General features: G+C 34.1%; 1 pseudogene; it reads left to right on the forward strand.

Annotated features, from left to right (window-relative positions):
- The first annotated feature begins 4,285 nt into the window (after window positions 1-4,285).
- LOC101681116 lies at window positions 4,286-4,873 on the forward strand (annotated as a pseudogene).
- The last annotated feature ends 3,938 nt before the right edge of the window (window positions 4,874-8,811 follow it).

The raw sequence follows: 8,811 nt of genomic DNA on the forward strand, positions 1-8,811 counted from the left end.
TGATATTTCAACAGTGCTCTTTTCCCAGTTAGCATCAACAAATGTATTTTAGGAAATACATACGTCATGGTAGATAATTTTCTAATGTGAAGTTTCAAGTAAGTAGTTCAACTTTGCATCAGGATTCAGTTATTACATGGAAACATAAAAGTAAGTTTGAATGGTTGTGAACATTTTCTTTCACTATTATTAAAAGGATTGCCTGGAACTATTTTTTACTTTTACTTTTCATTTTTTTAAGTGGGCTCCACATGCAACATGGAGCTTGAACTCACAACCCTGATATCAAGAGCCATGTGCTGTACTGACTGAGCCAGTCAGCTGAACTGCCTGGAAGTTTTTTTAAGGAAAAACATTACTAATATGTCTATTATTCCCAGACTTGGAAAGCCACCTGCCATAATAAGAACTGTTTCAACCAACATACATCCTCAGTTCACTCAAGTCGTATCTACTTTAAAGTCCAGACATTTTAGAGTGGAGATGGAATACTTCTGGGTAAGTGGTGGTGGGCTTGTAATTAAGGGTACTTAATTTCTCTAATTAAAAACTAGAGGATTCAGTAACTCTCATGTACCTCCAGTACATGCTCATTGATTAATAGCCTCATGTAGTTTACACATAGGCCAAACAATGAGAATGGGATTTCTATGAAAGACACACTAATGACATATATTAATAATGTAAATTGGTAGATAAAGAAATAGGTTTTGGGGTGCATGGATGGCTCAGTGGGTTAAGCCTCTGCCTTCGGCTCAGTGGGTTAAGCCTCTGCCTTCAGCTCAGGTCATGATCTCAGAGTCCTGGGATCGAGCCCTGCATCAGGCTCTCTGCTCAATGGGGAGCCTGCTTCCCCCTCTCTGTCTGCCTCTCTGCCTACTTGTGATCACTCTCTCTGTCAAATAAATAAATAAAACCTTAAAAAAAAAAAGAAAGAAATAGTTTTTGTCCTTTTTATGTTGTAGTATATATTTAGGTGAAACATAAGTATACATGCATTTTTGTAAGGTGGGGAAAATGGATCATGAAATAAAAATAAATAAATAAATAAAGTCATGTAATTTAGATGGCTTAATATGACTAGATGATCAATTTTGCTGTAAATGTGATGGGTATTTCAATATTAAATCAAATGATGTGCATCTATTTCTTATAAAATATCTAGAAAAAGGAATAATATAGTGTGTCTTTTCATGATAAATGTGTAACATTATTTTTTCCTGATAGTAATGTGTAGTATCCTGATTTTGTCTATTAAATCCTTAAAAGATGGAGACGAATTTATAAACTGTGACTAAAACATTGACCGACAAAATATGCCCTTTCCTTGCTCAGTTTGGTTAAGAACAAACAAAAATATGAAGTAGGTATTTTGTCAGAGCACTTGTTGGGTTGAATTTATCATACTGCTATAAGTAATAATAATTTCTGCTTAACTTGAAGTGTTGGTTAAATGATTGCTTAAAAAGAATCTTAAAGGAACACACATTTTAAATAATGGAAGGTTAAATGAGATAACTACTAATCCATTTCCAAATTAAAGTTCTATGATTGCACATGGTGGGTCATATACCAATATGCATACACAATCTGATTCATACCAAGCAGAACTCATCTATATGCATTATTTAAGTAGTACATGGAAAATACCTGCTAGGAGAAAAACTGCAGATTTAATTATACTAAAGTGTTTATATATTTTTCCATTTATGAAATAAGGAGACAAAAATAATCTCACTTTGTAAGGATGAGTATTTGGATATGAATTTCACAAAGAAAGTTACAAATTAAATTCATCTCCTTTTTTTTTTGTTGCTGTTTTAAAGGAGTATAAGGGAAGTATTTTTGTTTTTCTCAACTGAAAGAGTTTTCTCTAGTTTGACTTAAATAAATTTATTGTGTCACATCAGGTGGCCATCTATGTTCAGATATCTTAGTGGGTAATAATAAAGGAATATTGCCACTTAATAAGAAATTTTGTCTGAAATACACAGAAACACACTGACAGTAATATTGGTGTACCTTAGTAAAAGATAAAAGCCAGATCTCATTTTAATAAAAAAATGATTAGACAATATTGGGGCAAATGAATTGCCCTGAAATAGAGTCCAACAATGCCACAACAGCCTAAAATATTAAAAAATTATTTACTGTGAATAGCTATAGAAGTCTGAGATACTTCTCATAAAGAGGTATTTTAAGCCTCTATGACAGCAAGCATTATAAAAAATAATTTTCAGAGATTTATAGAATATCATCTCAGTGTTCTCTGTCAGCTTTCAGTCTTCATTCATTTGAATTAAGTGTAGACTTAAATAAAGTTGGGGTTTTCAATATGCAATGCCATCCACATTATTTATTTAATTTGCCAACAATTAAAATATTTTTGTTGGCTGTAAAATTGGTGTATTAAGGAAAATGTTATTTATCACTAATAAATACATAAAACAACCAGATGTTGCTTGTATATTTAACATTTCATGTAAAATTAATAATCATTTTTCTGTGTAAACAAAAACCTCTACAAGGTATGTATATGACAGTATTAATAGAAAGAGATGTGTTCCCTTACTCACTAATTCATTTATTTATTCAGCTCAAAGAGTGTATTAAACCCTTACATGTATCAGGATCTGTGCTTTTTACTGAGATTCAAAACACTTGAAAAGCACAATCACAACCACAATAAAGGCAGATTTTTGTAATACTGATTCTGAGAGAATGGAAAACTTAGAAATCTAAAATATGCTCCGGTTTCCCCATCTGCTGGTGGATAAATTGCATTAAAGACTATTTTCTGTGGTTTTGAGACTCAAAGAACTGAAAGAGAAATGGTGAAATGAACTGCATCCTACACACACCTACACACGCATACATACGAATACACACACAAGAGAAGTGTAATCAAATAGTAGGCAAAAGAAAAATCCATGGCTATTGGTGAAAGAAAGCAATTGATTTAGAGAATTATCATGGGGCAAAAATCTAAAGACCTATCCTGAGGCTGCCTTTGGGACACTGATTGAGACACTTCTTGAAGATACAGCTCCCATAGAGGAAATTCCCAGAATCAAAAGGCAGGCAAGCAAGAAAAGTCTAATGTCCAAATTCAAAAATGAATTTAAGGAGAAAGAGATTAGAAAGAAATGAAGAGAGGATGGGAGAAAGAAATGGATGACAATTTTTAGAATTGAAGAAGACATGATTCCACAGATCCATAAAGGCACAAGTTTTTTTGACTTACAATAGACTAAATGTACAACTAGACATATTTCATTGACAGGACAAAGATTGAAAGCAAAACTTTAAAGCCTAAAAAGCCACTAGAGGGGGCATCTGGGTGGCTCAGTGGGTTAAGCCTCTGTCTTCGGCTCAGGTCATGATCTCAGGGTCTTGGGATTGAGGCCTGCATTGGGCTCTCTGCGCAGCGGGGAGCCTGCTTCCCTCCCTCTCTGCCTGCTTCTCTGCCTACTTCTGATCTCTCTCTGTCAAATAAATAAGATCTAAGTCAAGACATTTACAAAGATAGTTTTCTCAAGAAATATTAAAGGCAGAAGATAGTAATATAATATCTTTTTTTAAAAGATTTTATTTATTTTTATTTTTATTTTTTATAAACATATATTTTTATCCCCAGGGTAATGTGAAGTGATAGATACCTTCTCTGAATTGCATACCCATCTTTCTACTCAAATGTGAAAATATATATATAAACAAAAACTGTGTTTAGCCCCAATTTACCCATGCTAATGCAATGAGAAGTACAATGCAGGAAATTGAAGAAATAATTGCAGAAGGAAATTCTGGACAATAAGTAGAAAAATAATTCTAAAGCAAGTAATTAAGAATATAATTTTAAAGAGATTCATGATATAATTTTTTAATTAAATAAAAAGAGTCATCCAGATGATTAGAGGCTTGCATTTGAACGGCTTTTTAAAAAGATATTTTGGCTGGGTGTGATGCATACGCAATGAAACTTGGAACACTGAAAAAAATGAAGTTTAACTATCCAAAACAAAACAAAAAAAAAACCCACCCAAAACTTTTGGCTCTCTACTCCTCTCACTTTGACAGAGAACTGCACCTTCTGGTGCAGCACCAGCTGCATTACAGAGACACAATGGTGAAGGTCAGAGTAAATGGATTTGGCCATATTGGGCAACTGCTCACCAAGACTCCTATTAACTCCAGCAAAGTAGATACTGTCACCATCAGTGACTCCTTCATTGACCTCAGCTAGATGGTCTACATATTCCAGTAGGAGTCCACCCACAAAAATTCAATGGCACAGTCAAGAGTGAGAACGAGAAACTTCTCATCATCCGTCATTTCCATCATCATCATTTCTATCATCAACGGAAAGCCCATCTCCATCTCCCAGGAGCAAGATATTGCCAGCATCAAATGGGGTGATGCTTGTGCTGAGTATCTTGTAGAGTCCACTGGGGTCTTCATTTATGGCTGAGGGGCTGCCCAGAACAATATTCCTGCTTCTACTGGTGCTGCCAAGGCTGTAGGCAAGATTATCCCTGAGCTGAGTGGGGGGGTCTGGCATAGTTTTCTGTGTCCCCACCCCCGATGTGTCAGTCATGGATCTGAACTTCTGCCTTGAGAAAGCTGCCAAATATGATGGCATTAAGAAGGTGATGGAACAGGCATTGAAAAGTCCCCTCAAGGGCATCCTGGACTACACTGATGACCAAATTGTCTCCTGCTGTTTCAAGAGTGACACAATTCTTCCATCTTCAATGCTGGGTCTGGCATTGCTCTCAATGACCACTGTGTCAAATTCATATCATGGTATGACAATGAATTTGGCTATAGCAACCAAGTGGTGGACCTTATGGTCCATATGGCCTCCAAGGAGTAAGAGCCTCCAAACCAGCGAGAGCAAGAGAGGCCCTCAGCTGCTGGGGAATCCTCACCATAACTCATCCCACAACACACTGAGAATCTCCTGATCTCTAGAGTTTCAATCCCAGACTTTCTGAAGAAGAAGAGATGCATGAGGAGCCCTACCTTGTCACGTACATTCAAGGAAGTATACTGTACCCAGCCCCCAACCCCAAAAATTAAAAAAAACAAACAAATAAAAAGATCTCTTGTCCTTATCAAGAACTGGTGAAAATTCCTAAAGTGCTTGTTTGAAATGATACTTATTTTCCTTTGGAGTCTGGTAACATTACCACACAATGTAAGAGTGTAAAGATTTTATCAAGTAGAACTTACAAACCCTAACATTATGTGAAAATTGGAATCCCTTGAAGATGTAACAGTAAATATTAAATTCTGAATAGAATTCCAAGTTATCCTTTTGTAATATGTTTTATTGTAAGATTATTGAATGATGATATGTACAAAGTAACCCCTTGGTAAATTTAGCTATCATTTTCATCCTTAGTATTCTCACCAGTAGACTTATATTCTCTTGGATAATACAGATAAGCAAGCAGGAAACCAAAATAGAGTAAAATCAAGATAACATCTCATAAAACCTTTGGCATAATATAGGATTGATGAATAAATAATAAAATTGCAAGGAAACGGGAAAATCTTTATGAAAGAAATTATGTATAAGCTAAGATGTGAGGTCAAAAAGTGAGAATCTATGCATTCTTGATTATTCTAGTGATCAGTATAGCTGGTGTAACCATTAATTTTATGTGTCAATGAGACCTGCTTCAGGGTGCCCAGATTAAACATGTACCCATGACAATGTTTTCTGGATGAGAATAGGATTTGAATCAGTGGACTCAGTAATGTAGAATGCCATCCCCAACATGGGTAGACCTCAACTAATCTGTTGAAGCCCCAACTATGACAAAAGATTAAGGAAGGAGAAATCCATCTCTCTTTTCCTGCCTCACTGATTGATCTGGGATATTACTTCGCATCTTCTTCAGTCCTTAGGATGGGATTTATGTCATTGACTCTCCTGGTCATTTATTATGAGACAATTTCTCATAATAAATTCCTCTCTCCCACTCTTCCTCTCTCTCTCTCTCTCTAGATAGATAGATAGATAGATAGATCGTCTCTTTCTCCAGTGAATCCTTACTAATGCAGTCAATCATGAGTTCTTAATGTAGTTCAGAGTTTTCCAGTGGAACATTAAAAATTGCAGGCCAAACTAAATATTGTATTGGTGTTTGGCTATAAATAGTTACTAGATGTATTTATTTTTCTATAAACACATCTTGGGTTTTTTTTTTTACACATACCTTGTTTTATTTCATATCTTAATCATACAAAAAATAAATAAGTAAAAAGTATGTCCTGTAGAACAAAAATAATTCTTTGTCTTTGAGATGATTAATTTCAGTTTATTTACTGACTCTAAGGTATTCCCTATAGGCTTAAAATCTTGGTGAAATTTCCATTTAATATCCATTTTAAAAATCAGGAGAAGTTTATAGGCATCATAGTGCTAGTTCTTGGTAGTAATGAATCCTATTACATTTATGATTGTGTTATCATATCAGTTAATGCATTTTATGTGCAATGATGCAGTTCCACCCCCTACATCCATCAGCAAAAGTGAATCCTTTTTCAAGGTCTCTACATGAATACTAAATAAATGAATAGAAAATATGCAGAATCAAAATGTGGGAGATAAATCCATGTTAACCATCGCTTGACCGATATTGCTGTTTAACATTTTTATTTTGACAACTACATTTTCTTACATTGTAGTATACAAGTACCTATATTTCCAGAGCTAAACTCATTTTTATTTGAATCAGCCCTAATTTATCAATTGAAATCATCAAATAAGATATTGGATATTTTTAAAGGGAAATAGGGAATATGCTAGGACTTACATAATCTTTCCCCATACATTATGGATTACTATTTAAATTCTTAATAACTATTACTTTTAATACAGTTCTGTGCCTTGTCAGCCCATATGTTGCCAAACATCAATTTTTTTTTTTTAATCAAGAATTCTTTTCTGCATTTGGTTTCTTTCTGGCTATATCATTATGATATTAATTACTGACATCAACATATAATTTCCATTTATCCCAGAAACATAGAAACAGTATTTTTTAAAAAGGAGTGTGTGTGTGTGGGAGGAAATATCTTTTACACTTGGAGAATCTCCAGGTGATATTATCCCACAGATAATTTTCCAGAATATTTTTTCTTATATTTTTTTCTCCCAAACTTCTTTTGATGAAGTATTGACCTTGCTATCACAAATATTTAATATACAGCTTGGGAACAAATTTCCCTGAGCATCCTTCTGTCTGAAGCATCTATTACAAATTTTCCATGATTATTTTAAATACTTCAACTAGCATTTCTTGGAATAAATACAACAGAATAACCTAGTTTTAGTGAAAACCATAAACTTTGTGACCATAGAAAATCTGTCAAAGAGGTTTACTGAAATAACATGATGATATTATTAGGTCTTATTTCATCTATCATTTCGGCTTTACATGGTAGTTCAGTTTCAAAAGGAAAATAGTGATAAAATGAATCGACATATTATTTATGATAATATATAGGAGATATTTGCTCAGGGATGACACTAAGAGTTTTTTCATACACTTACACTCGTAATTCTCACACAAAACTATGAATTGCATGTATTTATCATTCTGATTTTCTAGATGAGCAAATACACAGAGAAATGTGTTACACAAGTTCATACACACAGTACATGTTGCAGGAAGGGTAGATTTACCCCTGAACAGTTGGGCAGAGATGTTTTCTTATCCCTCACCTCTCTTCTTTTGTTGGTTCCAGCCAACAGACTTCATGAAATTGTAGGATATTTTTCTTACTATGATTCCACGGCCTTTTTTTTTTTTTAATTAAAATGTTGACATTATAGGCAAGAAAAGAAAACTAGCAGCCCATCATTGTAAAGATATGTTTGAGAATAATGGCAGACAGAAGTGAATGTAAGTAATACAATACTTTGGAAAAGTTTAATAATTATAAGTAACATTTGTAAAGATCTTTTTTTTTGTATTTGCATAACTTCTTGACTTGGAATATTTCTGGGATGCTTGCAGTGGGAATTAGTTATCAGTTATTATTCATTTCTCATGAACCCTGATCCCATGTGTCCCTAAGTAGCCATCAGCTCATTACCACCTTCCTGCGGGTATCCGGTTTCCCTCTCATTCTTTGTTAGAGTCAAGGTTGGAGAAAACTGGAGATTCATTCTAATTAATTATATTTTGGCCATTTCTATTTTTAATTTTTTTGGCAAGGCCCAGGCATTAACACAAACATTTTCATATCAATATGAACTTTATTTTTTATTAATGGAAATTTTAAGAAAGGCGGGTTTGTCATATGGGTTTAAATATGGTTATCTAAAAAGACATATCCCATCTGGTGTCTGGTTCTCCTGTGGTTTGAATTTTGGCCATTCTAACAGGTATATAGTTTTTTCTCATTGTTGCTTTAACTTATAAAATTGCTAATGACATTTGATGCTGAGCATCTTTTCATATGCTTTTTTTTTTTATCCCTATGTCTTTTTTGGTGAGGTTCTTCAAAACTTATGCTCATTTTTTAATCTGCTTTTTCACTTACTTATTGTTGAGTTTGAGAGTTCTCTGTATATTTTAGATAGCTGTCCTTTAACAGCCAATGTCTTCCACAGAACTTTTTCGCATTCTGTGGCTACCTTCTCATTCTTTTGGCTCCTTTGTGAAACAGTAATTTTTAATTTTAAGGGAGTCCAATGTGTTATTTTCCATGGATTATGCCTTTGTTATATCAAAAAAGTCACCACTGAACCCAAGGTCATAGAGAATTTATCCAAAGCTATCCTCTAGGAGATAT

The sequence above is a fragment of the Mustela putorius genome, unplaced genomic scaffold (genome assembly GCF_011764305.1).
Source record: "Mustela putorius furo isolate JIRA1106 unplaced genomic scaffold, ASM1176430v1.1 tig00003858_pilon_pilon_pilon, whole genome shotgun sequence".
Lineage (NCBI taxonomy): Eukaryota > Metazoa > Chordata > Mammalia > Carnivora > Mustelidae > Mustela > Mustela putorius.